The sequence below is a fragment of the Emydura macquarii genome, unplaced genomic scaffold (genome assembly GCF_026122565.2).
Source record: "Emydura macquarii macquarii isolate MOO-44397 ecotype Brisbane River unplaced genomic scaffold, CSIRO-AGI_Emac_v2 contig_1045, whole genome shotgun sequence".
NCBI lineage: Eukaryota > Metazoa > Chordata > Testudines > Chelidae > Emydura > Emydura macquarii.
In genome coordinates this window covers 17296494-17311498 of record NW_027131182.1, presented here as the reverse complement: position 1 = coordinate 17311498, position 15005 = coordinate 17296494, and the positions used below count along the sequence as shown (strand labels likewise).

Sequence of the window (15005 nt, the reverse complement as noted above, 5' to 3'; positions counted from 1 at the left end):
ACAGTCTAGATAATACTTACTCCTGCCTTGAGTGCAGGGGACTGGATTAGAAGACCTCTCAAGGTCCCTTCCAGTCCTAAAAAAAAAAAAAAAAAGTTTATTTTATGATAGTTCCCAGAGGCCCCAATCATACTGAGACCCATCCCATTAGGCTTTTTACAAACCCAAAAGGTAGACAAGGTCTCTGTTACAAACAGCTTCCAATCTCACCTCTCTAGTCCAATCTCTAATGAAATATAAAGTATTAAAAATTAAGGCCAACAATATCTTTTCTGAACTCAATCCGCTGCTGCATTCAATATGATAATGTCAAAGAACTCTTGTTCATTAAAAGCCAGGTCTAGCCAGCAGGTATTCCATTAACTGCCATTATCAATTAGAACTCACTGGAAACAGAGTTTGTTTTCAGAGTATGAGGTTCTGGGAATTAATTTGTGTGTGTGTTTAAAAAAATTGCATATGATTTCAATAGGTTGCTCTGGAAAAAATCAAATACTCTACAACAACATTTCCAAATGGACAGAGCACAACTCTTTATTATTTCTATTTCTCCTCATCTATTATGAAATGTACTATTCCATGTTTAACTTTCATTTCTAAAGTTAATGTCCTGCTTGTTCAAGCTCTCTTCTTCTTCCCTGATGTCACACGATAAAGTGAAATGAAAAATGTCATTGGCTTGGAGCCACCCACCTGCTATTCATAGAATCATAGAATATTAGAGTTGGAAGGGACCTCAGGAGGTCATCTAGTCCAACCCCCTGCTCAAAGCAGGACTAACCTCAGCTATATCATCCCAACCAGGGTTTTGTCAAGCCGCAGCTTAAAAACCTCTAAGGATGGAGATTCCACCACCTCCCTAGATAATCCATTCCAGTGCTTCACCACCCTCCTAGTAAAAAACTTTTTCCTAATGTCCAACCTAGACCTCCCGCCCTGCAACTTGAGATCGTTGCTCCTTGTTCTGTCATCTGCCACCACCGAGAACAGCCTAGCCCCATCCTCCCTGGAACCCCCTTTCAGGTAGTTAAAGGCCGCTATCAAATCCCCCCTCACTCTTCTCTTTTGCAGACTAAACAAGCCCAGTTTCCTTAGCCTCTCCTCATAAGTCCTGTGCTCCAGCCCCCTAATCATTTTGGTTGCCCTCCGCTGCACTCTCTCCAACTTGTCCACATCCTTTTTGTAGTGGGGGGCCCAAAACTGGACACAATATTCTAAATGTGGCCTCACCAATGCCGAATAGAGGGGAATAATCACTTCCCGTGACCTGCTGGCAATGCCCCTCCTAATGCAGCCCAATATGCCATTAGCCTTCTTGACAACCAGGGCACACTGCTGACTCATATCCAGCTTTTTATCCACCATTACCCCCAGGTCCCTCTCTGCAGAGCTGCTGCCCAGTTCGTCGGTCCCCAGTCTATAGCTGGGCATGGGATTCTTCCTTCCTAAGTGGAGGACTCTGCACTTATCTTTGTTGACAGACATAACTGTTTATTACACAGTAATGCTTTTTAAAAATTACAGATAGGGTTTTTTAATTTTCAATCAACGGAAGTTGGTTAAAAAAAATCCTGCACGAAACTTATTATACACCCAGTCTCATTCAGAGAGACCTTGATTATTTTGAAATTTCAGCTGGAAATAATCAGAGAAAAAAATGATGAAATTTCCAACAAAACATGTTTCTCCTATTCCATAACTCCTTCCCACAAAACCTTTCCCAACGGATATTAACTATACAAAACTTTTACATGTATTAAATCAATTGAACTTTTTGATACAGACATTTTTAGAAGGATGTTTTGGTAACATTCCTTTCTCTACAGTCACAATCAGTCACAACTGCCTCAGTCTAGTATCTACTCATATCACAACAAGGCAGGCAAATAGTGCAGTTTGTCTACATGCCAGACACAGGCTGCATCAGATGCCTTTGCAGACATGTACATTGGAAGCTTGATCCCATGTTTTGGCTAAGTGAGCATCAGCCCACAATGTACATTTCAGCAATGACACTCCATATGGCCTGTGTCTGATATGTAGATATACTGCATTGTTTGCTTTTCTTGTGGCAAGATGAGCAGGCACTAGAATGTTGCAGGGTTAATTGGTTGGTTTTACAACTGTAGTGAAAGAGATTTTAAAAAACCCTTTAAAGTATCAATTGATCTAAGAAGGGAGAAAGTTCAGGAAATAGAATTAAAACTAGGCAAAAAGTGACATTGCCATCTATTGGTCTTTTCTCCTTTAATACAAGCCCTTTATTAGCACCCTTATGGTACTTGTAAATTGCAAAGGGAAACACTCTGTCAACTTAACATTATATCTTTCTCAAATATAAGTGGATGGGAGAGCTAGCTGTGTTCGCTGTTATTTAAAGAACCAGTGGAAAGAACTGATGATTTCTTTGTTTTCACTCTGGAATGCAGTTTTTTGTAACAATGCAAGCTTCAGATGGCTCACTAATCAAAATGCTTTTATTTAAAACAATTCAGGCAAGCAAATACAATTAACGTTTGTTTTAACAATAAAGCTGAGTTTCGGATATAACAAAATAGCTATTACAACTCAAACCATACACTACACAGCTGTTTTCACAGCTGATAATTTGCTGCTCTCTTCTCCACCTTGTCTGATGGCATTCTTCATATGAGCATTTCCAGTTCAAAGTGTGCCTCATCGCCTTCTCCCATTGTTGCACAGTCCCTGAAATGAGTGCTGTTCAGACAGATGCAGGCACTCTTGTGGAGCCTAAGGGACATCAGGGGGTATCTTACCCACAAGAAGCTCACTATGTAGGGTTGGGAGGAGTCTAAATTCTGTACACACACATACACAGTACACTCACTCATATACACACAGCAAACAAAAGCCCTGTAAATTAGTCAAGGTATTTCTTTCATAGCCGAGAAAGAAGACAGAAACCCACAGAGAGTTACTGTTCTCTGTTTAAATAGTTGAGAGGTACTCAAATATTAAGCATCCAAAAATCATGAGGTTGGTTTAAAAATCACGAGGGTCTGTTTGTTTGTTTTGTTATTTTTAAATCCGGGTTGTTGTTTTTTTTCAAATTTGCCTTCTGGTGTTAGAGCCCACGGGGATCCCATTTACAATCATTTGTGCACAACCAGGAAAGCTAGGAACTTACTTTCGTTTAAGAGAGAAGCAGCTAAGATTTTCAGAAAACAACATGACTCCAGCAGCATCGATTAAAAACAACAAAAACAAAAACAAACCCACACCAAATATCATAAGATTCATGAGAAAATAGTTAGCACTGAGATACAAACAGGTTGATGGACGGGGTGCAGAAAGTGAAAGGAGAGATGTGGAGGAGGAATTGACCCCAACATGCTTGCTCACCTCCCTCAGGTCCACCCAAAAGACCCTTCTGAACATGAGAGCTTTTCCATTCCACAGTTTAACACAACTAAATAGAATCAAGATTGGTTATTTATAGAGGGTTGTAACCAACAAACTTTTTTTTAAAAGTGTTTTATTTACAAAATTAAAGTTGACTGTGTCCTTTTTAAATGTTTTTTTTTTTCAGCCAGCTGAACTGACCAGTAATGTAGCAGAAAATCAGACACAAGCCAGCTGAGCCTGACACATTTCTCAAGTAGGCGCCAGGCTCCCTTGATTAGTTAGAATGCAGAGTAGGTAGTAGCGTAGCGGTTATAAACACACCTCCCCATTGCCTGCTTCAGGAATGTTTAATTAAATATAAACACAGTGTTAGCTTTCACCATACAATTTGTTTAGCAGGCAAAAAGCATATATATTACTTGTATTTACTTTGCATGGCAAGCTTCCGATACATCAGTCATGCTGCAGGGGAAATGAATTTAAATTAACAGTGATTATTGTTGTGCAAATAAGAGCACTTACACATTATACACTTACAGCCATTCACATCCTCACAGAGCTCTGCATACCTTTGTAATTTGGCACCCGCCAAAGAAAAGACAAATGGGGAAAAATGATGATTAAAATTTGGAAGCCCACGCTGCAGCAACCCAAAGCACTGGATTATTCACTCTGCTGCTCCAATGCTCAGCACACATGCAGCTGGACTTCAAGGTCAACTTTAAGGGAAAAGGAAGGGTGAGATGTGCAGGGTAATGAGACAAGCTAGAAAGATAGTGTGTGTGGGTGGGGGCAAGCTACAAGCACAGTGGGTGATGGTCACAAAGACGCCCATCCTTTACTGACAAGTGCTCTCGAACGTAGTCCCTCCCGCAGCTGCCAAGTCTTCCCATGTGCCCCGTTGGCAAGTGTCCCTGACCTGAGTCCCACTCCCATCTGCCAACTTTGCCTCATCACCCAGGGACAAGCCCCCTTCACACACCCTGCCCATTACTCCAAACCATCCCATTCCTACACAGTGGCAAAATCAACCGCACTTAGCACTTTTATAGCCCTTTCTGATCACCCTAGGCACAAATTGGAACAGACGCTAACATTGGATTTCCAAGAAAAACCTTTCTCCAGAAGGGGAATAAACAGAGAAAGCATGTACAGGGATCATCTGAAAGTTTAATGCAAGACTGTGCTATGCAAGAGCAACGACCCTCTGTACCCAAAAGTCAACAACTAGATTCCAAGTATTTTAGAAACCGAACTCAGTATTATTTCAGTGAACAACGTTTACAAGTCTGGGTCGGTGCCAGAGGCTGAGGGAACATTCTCATTTTGCAACAGACCTCAAGAAGAGCAAGAGCTGCTATCCCTGGAGGGCTCTGAGTTTGAGGCAAAAAAGCCTGCCAGTTTAGTATTTATCTTTGCAAAGTCTTATAAGCAGCAGTTAGGAGCAAAGGGGAAACTATTGTGAGTGGCTTAGTGCAGCCACCACAAGTATCACCCTAATCTAATCCTTGGGAAGTCCTGTCAGGATCTTTACTGGCTACACGCCAATCAGGACCTTGTTTAAACATTTCATCTGAAGCAGGACAGGGTCAGGGGCAGCGCTTCAATGCCATGCTAATGTAGTTGATGGAACTTGTCCAGATTCCACAACTAGAGATTTTTAGTATTTCACCACCTAGCCTGGAGATAAAGAAGGCTTTCTGTCGTTCACTAAAGCAGTTTTCAAATATTTGTTTTGGGGATTATAAAAGTACAAAAGAAAAGAGAAAAGATCTGTCCTTAAATCACAGGAGCATGAATACATTTAGGGAATTCTAATGAAACAAATAGTGAGAAAACTAATTTGAATCATTCTATTTTTCACTATATATTTAAATGATTTAGTGTGACATTCTACTATTAATCAATGTATCAGCAGTGTTTAGATATTACAGTAATGGGGGCTTTAGAAAGGTGTAGGATAACAAATACGGCTAGGGACAACAAGACCTAGATCGTCGGTCTTAAGTACTTATAGAAATATAGTATTGTGGTTAAGGTACTAGACTGAGCCTTGGGAGTAGATCCCTGCAAATACGCATTTATATGCTTTATCCATGAACCATTTTTGTGGATCACGGTTTGGATGCGGATACAAATTTTGTATCCATCATCAGGACTCTACTTAGGAGACCTGGGTTCAGACTCCTGAGTGACCTTGGACAATCATTTAATTACTCTCTGTGCCGCCATTCCCTATCTGTGCAATAGGGTTAAAAATCATTCCTCTCTCTCGTTCTTTAAAGTGGTCTATTTAGAGTGTGAACCCTTCAGGGGCAGATTTGTCTCTCACTGTGTTTGTATAGTGCCTGGCACAATAGGGCTCTGAGATGGGGCCACAAGAGGCTACCGTAATATAAATAATAAAATACACTTTAAAAAACTTACACACAGAACCAAAAGGCCAGAGGTAGGGAAAAGGGAAGGAGCAGATGAGGATATTCCTCAGAGCCTATGTCCAAAGATGGCCCCCAGCCACTTTGTAATGAACAGTCCTTAAAAGTTCATTTAAAATGCATTGGGACACTGAAACAAGTCTGCTGGGAAAAGGGATTGATCAACGTACTGTATTTAGTGCTCCAGTACTACAGTGTTGGGCACTACAGAAATGCTGTAAGTAGATAAACGTGACAACAACTGCACTAGCCTGTTCATCTGCAGCCTGGCTGCATTACTAGTCCATTTATTCCACGTACTGCTGTTTTCTTCCTATCACCCTTATGTATAACATGCCCAGAGCCTAAAGGCACATGCTTTTAAAGATGTATTCATTATAAACAAACTATTGCTGGCTCATGTCTATGACCCTCAATAGCAGCCCTGAGGCAGCTCATCATCTGAACAATGGTTCAAAAGTGAATCCTGCCAATGGTTTTTGTAACCTCTGAAGACCCCGCCTGTTTCAAGGGCACAGGATTGTTGTTACATGCCCTTTGCGTGAGAAAGATAAGGGACACATCCTTCCAGAGCAATTCCACTTTCCAGCCTCCATACTATTGCTATGCCCTGAACTATAACATACAATAGGCTTCTTAACATCACCTGAAACAGCCACATTGTTACAATAGCTCAGTGAGAAATCTCAAATATGGGGACCCACTGCATTTCATTAACAGGGCAAATTCTGCTCTCTGAAGCAGCTTCCACCGAAACCAATGAGAAATATATTAATATACCTGCATTAGTATCTTTATTAATATATCTGCATTACATCATCAGCACAGATCAATTTTACTTTAGGTAGACATAAAATATAGTCTGTTCAGTGGCTTCTTGGCACCTACATATCAAGAATATGATAACGACTGGCATTGTATGAAAAACAGTTTAGAGCAGTAATCACACTGACAGGAAAAGCTGTTACACATACATACACAGACATTTGCACACACATATATCTTTTTCTTGCTTTGAATGAACTATTCCAGCATTCTTGATCCTAGCAGCCCTACGCATCAAGTTGTATTCATGGTTCCCTTACAAATCCCTGATTTCAGGCACTTAACTCAGTGATGAAGATTAAAAGCCACTCAAACCTAATGTGACAAAGCCCAAGGTAGCTGCAACTGGAGGTCTCAGTTACAAAGTATTTTCTTCTTCAGTCATTTTAGAAAAGAACAAAAAAAGCCAGCTGATTTTGGAGAGTCTGATTTCAGAAGGCACTCTGCTCTCTAGCAAAAATATATAAAATATTTAAAAGACAAAAAACACGCAGCACAGCCACACACAACTGTGTTTGTTTTGTATTATATTGTAACCTCTCCTACTGCACCAACACACGTCTGTAGACTGCCAGTTCTCCAGGGCAGGTATCCTGTTATTTGTTTGGCACAGTTTACCAGTTATAAGGTATACTTATGGCATTATGTGAGCCTGGGGCCAGATTTTCTGCTCCAATTTGCCAGGTGAATCTAATAGGCTGTTTAGCGTAGCGAAGATCAGGAGAGTTTTGCACTTAATCAAGTAGATGTCTACATGTGGATTTAGGTGCCTAAACTTTGAGTAACCCACCTTTTAAAATGTAGGCAAGTATAGGCATGTACTATTTCTCTGAAGGCTGAAAGTCCCCTAGCAATGCAAGGGCTGTGGGAGACACTCAGCGTAGCGTATTTGTCTGACCTTGGGCAACTCACTTAATCTCTCTGTACCTCAGTTATAGTTCTGCCCTGATTCACAGGGGAGACGTAGGGACACATACATTAAAGATTTTGAAGTGCTCAGATATTTGTGTAATGGAGACCATATAAATCCCTAGAATAGCTAAGACAGATACTGTAGCTACCATGATTCCATTGTGCAAAGTGGCTGAACATGAAGTGGTATTTGGTGGAAACAGACTTCATGCTAGTTCATCACAGGCAGGCAGGCAGGAAGAAAGGGGTGTGACATGGCCAACAGGTTGCCAAACATCCAGTGCCTACAAAATCTCACATAAGGGGTGAGTACAGAGCATAGCTCCTATTCTAAACTCTGAATTGGAGTAATAGCAGTAGTAGAGCTGCTCCACTTCCTACTCACAGCTTTAAGTCTGCCCCCACACTGTACCTCTGCAGTCAGGTTTTGTCACTTGGAAGGAGATTAATTTCACCCTAACAACATTATTGGGACAAGAATTAGAGTTAGTCTATGGTTCCCAGCAGAGTTAACGTCAGTTTTTTATTTTTCCCAAATGGATTGCATGGTAGCAGCAGCTACCCAATGTAAAAATATTACAAATGCAGAAAGTGTTTCTATGCTAACAGAGCAATAATTTCCTTTTAAAAATAAATATACATGTTAGAGCATGAAAAAAAAGTAAATCTCGTGATGGACTCTGGACAGACAGATAACAATAGCACCAGCCTCTACTACACAATATGATCCCAATTTGCATCCTAATTTTAGTCAGATGTGTTTGTGTGCCTAACTGGTGGAGATCTGATCTTTGATTATAATCCTTTGAATGCATTTATATTTGAAAATATGCTAACCAAAATACAGAATTTAAATGTAGTTTATTGTGTCATTCTCTGATCAGAGCTGTGATTCCATGAAGAATTAGCTTCAGCTTGAGAAATATCTGTTCTGAGAGGTGAGAGTGTTGTAGCATTTGAACTAAACCAAAACACCTGGGTCTTGGCATTCCAAAGATCACTGGTGTAAAATGCTGGAACTGATGAGAGTGCTATTTCTAGCTCAGCAATACAGGCTTGGATATGCCTTTGCCTCCTGCATTTAACACTGGTTAACTCCACAGGCTTCAATGGAGTTATTCCAACCACACACTGGTGCAAATCAAGAGTTAGTGCTGTCACAAGCAAATCTGGCAGTGTTTGTAAAATTACGCATGCAAATGCCACATTTCTGGAGATATGTTACTAATAGTCTATACACTACAAATGAGCAGAAGACATAAAAGGCAATTCATATATACTGTTTTCTTAATCTCTTGTAAATAACTGGTCTGTTTGGTGACTAAATTTTAGTTACAAAATGTAAAATTCATACTCCTTGACAAAAATAATTACAAACAATAACAGATTAAGCCTATTACATTTCCAGAAAACAAGCCCATTATATTTACATATTTATTTCTCCCAGTATTTTGCCATCCTTGTCGAACTTTCCAAATAGTTTGGTCTTCAGCTACAGCTAAGGTAAGTTTTGGCTCTCTGTGTATCAAAACAAAAACAAACAAAAAACAGCCAAAAGAATTTTCCTGTCTGTAGAACTCTCAAGTATACAGCAAAATGTAATTAGCCACAGCAAGCATAAAACAACATGCAGACTGAAAGCACTCCGGGCTTAATGCTTTATATATATTAATATGGAATGTTTTTGCATCAAATCTTTTATGCACAATTGGCATTTTTAATTTAAAAAAATAAGACAAACGTGTCGACCTACCACAGAAGCAGGAGTTCAGATAACCGAGAAGTTCAACTATGAGAAAGAAAAAAAGTTCTCTAGAGCTATGCATGGTACCTGCACAGATTACATTTACATGGTTATATCCACTGAGCTCTGAATGACAGCACAGAGACGGAGGGATGCCTAGTTGACAGGATACTCTCCATGACTCTGGAATTTTCTCCCTCCCTTGATCTGCCAAAGCTTAGATTTGTTAGTTTAATGGGTACACTATAGAGCTCATTTTTTCCTGCAGGTACATCAGGAGATGGGATTGGGTGGGGAGTGAAACACAGAGGTGGAGATTGCAGGATCATCTACGTGGAGATGTCTACTGACATGATTGGGTCAAGTGTCTTTAGATTTTTTGCAAGGGGCAGTCCACTGGAAATTTAGAATTATAATTTTAGTGAGGCAATTTGGATTTTCAAAGAGTATGTTTGAATTTTTAGAAAATAACCAGAATTCTGGTTAGGTGCCAGAGATCTCAGAATAACTAAACGAACACTTCCAATGATTGACACTAGGGGTTGAGTAATTTCCTATTTGCTGAACTACCACTCTCTCAACATCAGTTCTTGCAGATGTAAGAGTTTGTCAGGCTCCGTTTGCCAATGAAGAACATGAGGAAGTCATAACAGAAAAAATAATCTCTATTTCCACTCACCTGACTGTCAGTTGTGTGCACATCCAATGTATGCTTGCTAGAGGTACTTTAGTATTACTTAGCAGTAAAAGCTGTGAAGATCCTGATACAACTGTTCTACGTACAATGACAAAATGGACCTGCTGCCCACTGGGTTTTGCTATAATTGGAAGATTGGACTCCAGTAATGACGATGCGCTATTTCTGCTTTGTCAACTCTTTCACGCCCCCTAACAGCATCTGCCATTGAGGCAACCAAATACGAGTTAATGGATTTCTCCCGACAGATTTTCACTGCCTCCATAGTAACGGCGCTCAGGGAGATCTGAATGAGAAGGTAACTTTATTGGTTGGCTCATTAGGTAGTTATTCATACCTCACAAGGATCTTTAATTCATGTGAAACTTTCAGTAGATCACACCAGCAGTAAAGAGAAGAGCCACTATACAGGAAGTAATTTAATCTCATTGGGAAGCAGTTACATTTAGTATGGTACCTTTAAAATGTTAACAAAATTTGATTGTTGAGGTTTTTATTTGGCACTGTATTTATTCTAAGAGTGTGCAAAAAGGGAAAGCACATTAGATTCAACTCTACAGTCACTCTCTCAATGTGACTGTTAACTCATAATGCCATTGCCCTATAGAGAGACAAATATAATTAGAGGACCCTGGATTGTGTAACTCTTCCTTCTGCTAGAATCTGGAAGCCAGCTTGGGGAGCATAATGGATGAGAGATGCTAGAGCTGCCCAAGGATGAATGGCTGGGCAGAGGCAGGGCCATACCCCCCAGTGCACGGTTGCAGTCTTACAGGCTGCACTGCAGGAAACACCTGCTATACCTATTCTGCAAGCTGCTGGCTAACAGCTACTTAGAAGGTATCGAGCTTGCTCCTGGCCACAACAGGTATAATGCTTCCAGAGAATGCCACCCTTCCCTTCCTCACCATCCACAACATTAGTATGGCTGTAAAAGCCAGAGTCAAGCCCAAATGCGAGAAATGTGAGCATAATGTGAGTCTATCAACTATGCTAAGAGGCTCTTTATACATTCCTATAGCTAACAATGCATATTCCAAATGCCCTGTTCTTTAATAACTCTTCAGACGCATGACGCAGCTCTCAAAAAAAGCCTTGATAAGGCCATAATGCAATCTCACGGACATTAACATTGAGCAATTGTAGAAAATTCAACTTTCCTGAAAACTCAACTCCTCAAAGGGGGTGGCTGCCCTCTCAGAGTCTCCATTTTTATCTGCCTTCTACCAACTCCAGATGGTTCACATCCCTTTAAGGTGCTCCAAGACTGTTTTGGATCTTTATTTCCCAGCTTCTACATGCTTGATGAAATTGATGATTTAAGACAAAAGGACACTGCTCAGGGTCTCCAGACTCCCAGATAATTGTTTCTAATGGTCCCTATGGCACATCCCCATTGCCTTTCCTCTTTGCTGACTGTTAAATCCATCACTACGAAATGACTGTCTTCTACGGACTAGCACAGCCAATAATGAGAGAAAAAAACAAAACAAAACTGTTTTTACATTAATGTTCCGGTTGTGACAAATAATAAAAACGCCTAGCTCTGACATCGTACTTTTCACCGGCAGATCTCAAAGGGCTTTACAAAGGAAGTCAGTATCATTATCCCAGTTTTACAGATGGGGAACACAGACACAGGGAGGTGAAGTGACTTGCTGAAGGTCAATCAGCAGGCCAGTGGCAGAGCTGGGAATGGAACCTAGGTTCTTCTGAATCCCTGTCCAGATAGCGATCAGAGCCAGAAAATCCAAACCCATCAACTGAAAGTACATTCTTCGTTCACATCAATGTAAAGCACAACAGCATAGGAACAGGTCCATGCGGAACGCAAAAAGGGCCAATTTCTCAATCTCTAGGACAGCAAGGATTGAGCGTGTTCTTTCCTTTTGGCCACTGAGAAGGGAAAAGGAAGGAATGTACAGCTATTCTTTTGGCTGATCAAGAGCAGCATGGGTGGCCTTTGCAGTGAGATTTTGAGATTTTTAAGAGCAGGTTGGACACACACCTGTCAGGGATAGTCTAGATAATGCTTGGTCCTGCCTTGAGTGCAGGGGACTGGAGTAGAAGACCTCTCGAGGTCACTTCCAGTCCTACGATTCTGTGTATTCTTCAGATAAAGAACACTGCCATGAATGGAAGGCGATGAAGGAAAATGCCATTTACCACAAAGCGAAAACTGGGAAGGCTGGGTCAAAGGTCAGTGCACAAAGTCAGAGAGAAATATTTACACCGTGGAAGATGTGAAAAGCTCTGTATCGCTCATCTGGAAAACTCATACCGCTCCACCTTAATCCCGGCTCTGTGCAGACCAAAATATGGACAGAAGGGTACGTGCTCATCTGGCAAGCTTTTTAGCACTGCTGCTTTGTTTTACTCCATTAATGAATCTGTGAATCTGCCATGAAATAGGGCCCTGTATGCAGTTCCCATGGTTTCTCTAGGCCAGTGGCAATGTGAAAAAATGCAGGCAGAGAGATTTTCTGTCGAGGGTTGATTGAGCTTGCTCTCCATTTCCTTTACGCATGTCGTCAGAATCAGTCTCTCTCCTCAAGAGCTGTAATACCCTCATCTTCCTTGGGGCAACTAGAGTGACATGAGCATGGCACTAAAAAGACAAAATGAAAATCCCATGTTAACTTAATGGATGCAGCTGCTTACTACTGCACCCAATAGCCTCTACCAGTTTCTACTTCCTGGGAGCAGGACTTGACCCCCACCAGGAGCTAATCTTCTGCAGCCCTCACAGTTTTATCATCTCTAGGTCACTTCACAATTTGGTTCTGTCATCCTGTGCATTTGTGATCTACTCAATGTGCTGCTGCTGACATCAAAATTGGATGAAGGTCAAAGTCATCCTTAAACACACGGAGAAATGCTTATTAATAAAAAGGGACTTCAATTCCTGTTTAGCAATCTAAGCAATCCGAGAAATAATGACTACAAGGGAGCTCTGCTTGAAGAGCCATGAATGAGCAATTCAAACTTGCAGGACAGCAGGACTGCCCTTTTCCTTCAGCTCTTCAGGCTTCCTCATTGTGATTGAACTCTTTGTGAAACACCTGAAAGTGCTCCACTGCCCACAGTTTAGCGACAACTGTACTTCTTCAGCCAGGGAATTTTAATTACATTTACAGAAGCCCCTATTTGTATTGTTAAGATAAAAGACTAACCAAAGCAGTGATGGATTTTGAGTGTAGCCATACTTTTCCTCGCTATGGTTCCAAGCAGTAACAGATACTGACGGCTGATGCCACTAGAGCTACTCTGCCAAGGAACAAGGATGTGTCAAAATATCTATGCTTCACACAATAGCTACAGGTATATGTCCTGATGTGTTGATATGTGCTGTAGAAATAACACAATGGCTTCTATGATTTAAGCAATTTCTTTTGGTGGAGGAAGGGAGGAGGTAGAAAGAAAGGAAAAGTTGTTGGATTTAGAAAACCATATCCAGACTTGCAAACTAAGTTTCAGCCTGAAGAAACTTAGCTTTTAAACAACTTTATAATGTGTGGCTCAACTTAGTTACATACAGTAAAGAAGCGCACAGAATTCTGGATGTTGGTTGGAATCCATATTCCCCCAGTATTGACTGCTCCACTAGAGGTTATCAAAATTTGGTTTTGAAAACAAATTCAGACAGATTGTGGCCAAATTACTGATAGTTTGCTTTGGGCAAATAGTTTTTAATATAACTGCTCAAAGATTTGTAGTCAGAAAATAACAGCAGCCCTTCCCTGTAGAATGGACATAAGTTGCCCTCTTCTTCCTCATGGCCAGTATTGATGCTAATACAGCACAAGTCATGGAGTGGAGGAGATTAGGAGGATTCTTTGCTCCTTTACTATCCCTTCCATTCTACTTCTTCAGCCCTTCCCAAGGCCAGCCCATGTCAATGTCCCATAAAAAAGAAATCAATTATGAGCTCAGACTAAACAGATGAATTTTCAGCCCCGGAGATTTTGAGAAGCAAAGTTTATATGATTTGGGGGAGGAAATTAGAATAGAATTAGATTGATAGATAACAATGAAGTCACTATTATGTCTCTATATTGTTCCCTCAGTGAGGGAGCAGGCATATGATTTTCATGAACAAGATTAGAAATTAAATCAGTACTAGATCAGAAACAAGATTCTTTGTCTCTGTGTGTGCTCTCCTACTTCTCAGACTCGGACCTACACACCCCAGGATTATGATTACCACATCACAGCCTCTGCCAAAGAATGCTCCTTGGCAAATTGGCATTTTTCAAGTAGTAACTTATTTAATTTGGTTTAATAAGCGCATAGATATGTAAATAACTAGTAAGAATCCTTCTTCCATGTCAGCCACAACAGGAAACAAACAAACAAAACAAACAAACCAGCAAGTCAATAGAAGTGATTGACACTAAACAAACTTTACACACTTTATATGAAGAGATAAAAATAAAAGCAGTATCACAACTAAGTAAGTGTGTGACTCACATTGATTAGTGAAAGGTATCAATTGTTACTGACACAGAAATGCCTATTTTCAGTTCTCAGTGCCCAGTTAGGAATTGCTGAATTGAGTAATTATTTCACAGCAGTGCAATCAATAGGTCATCTGGAAATCACTGCAATAGAAACTTCTAGCAAAACAGAAATTCTACCTCACCAAGAATATTTCAGGAACCACAACAACAGGTCCACGTGAATCTGGTCATTGTTATCATATTAAAACCTTTGTAAAATTACATTTCAGAGGAACACTTCAGGACCCTGTTATTACAGAGGTTACATGGTTTGTTCATCTGTATTATACATGCTGTGCAGTTGGTGCTGGACAGTGAGGGAATCTCTGTCCTGAGAAGCTTAGAAATTTACGTACCTGATCCTAAGTCTGCTGAAGTCCACTGAGTGCAATAGTTTTAGAGACAGACAGAAGTAAGGCCTGGTCTACACTACAAAGCTAAGTCGACTTAAGTTACGTCAACGGACAGCCAACGCTGTTGCATGTCCACACTACTCTTCCTTGTGTCAGGGGAGCGCATCTATAGCA

At 40.6% G+C, this 15005-nt stretch overlaps 1 protein-coding gene across 7 annotated transcripts in view; it reads right to left on the bottom strand.

Annotated features, from left to right (window-relative positions):
* Positions 1-15005, bottom strand: part of GHR (growth hormone receptor) — a 161507-nt gene that overhangs the window by 133598 nt on the left and 12904 nt on the right. Inside the window, exon 2 of one of the 7 annotated variants that reach the window (XM_067545581.1) lies at positions 21-76. The exons of 5 other annotated variants lie outside the window; for them this stretch is intronic. The gene's annotated coding sequence lies outside the window, so the exon portion shown is untranslated. Of the gene's footprint in view, positions 1-20; positions 77-9961; positions 9981-15005 lie in introns of those variants that run through there. One more of the 7 variants, XM_067545585.1, reaches the window with a different exon arrangement.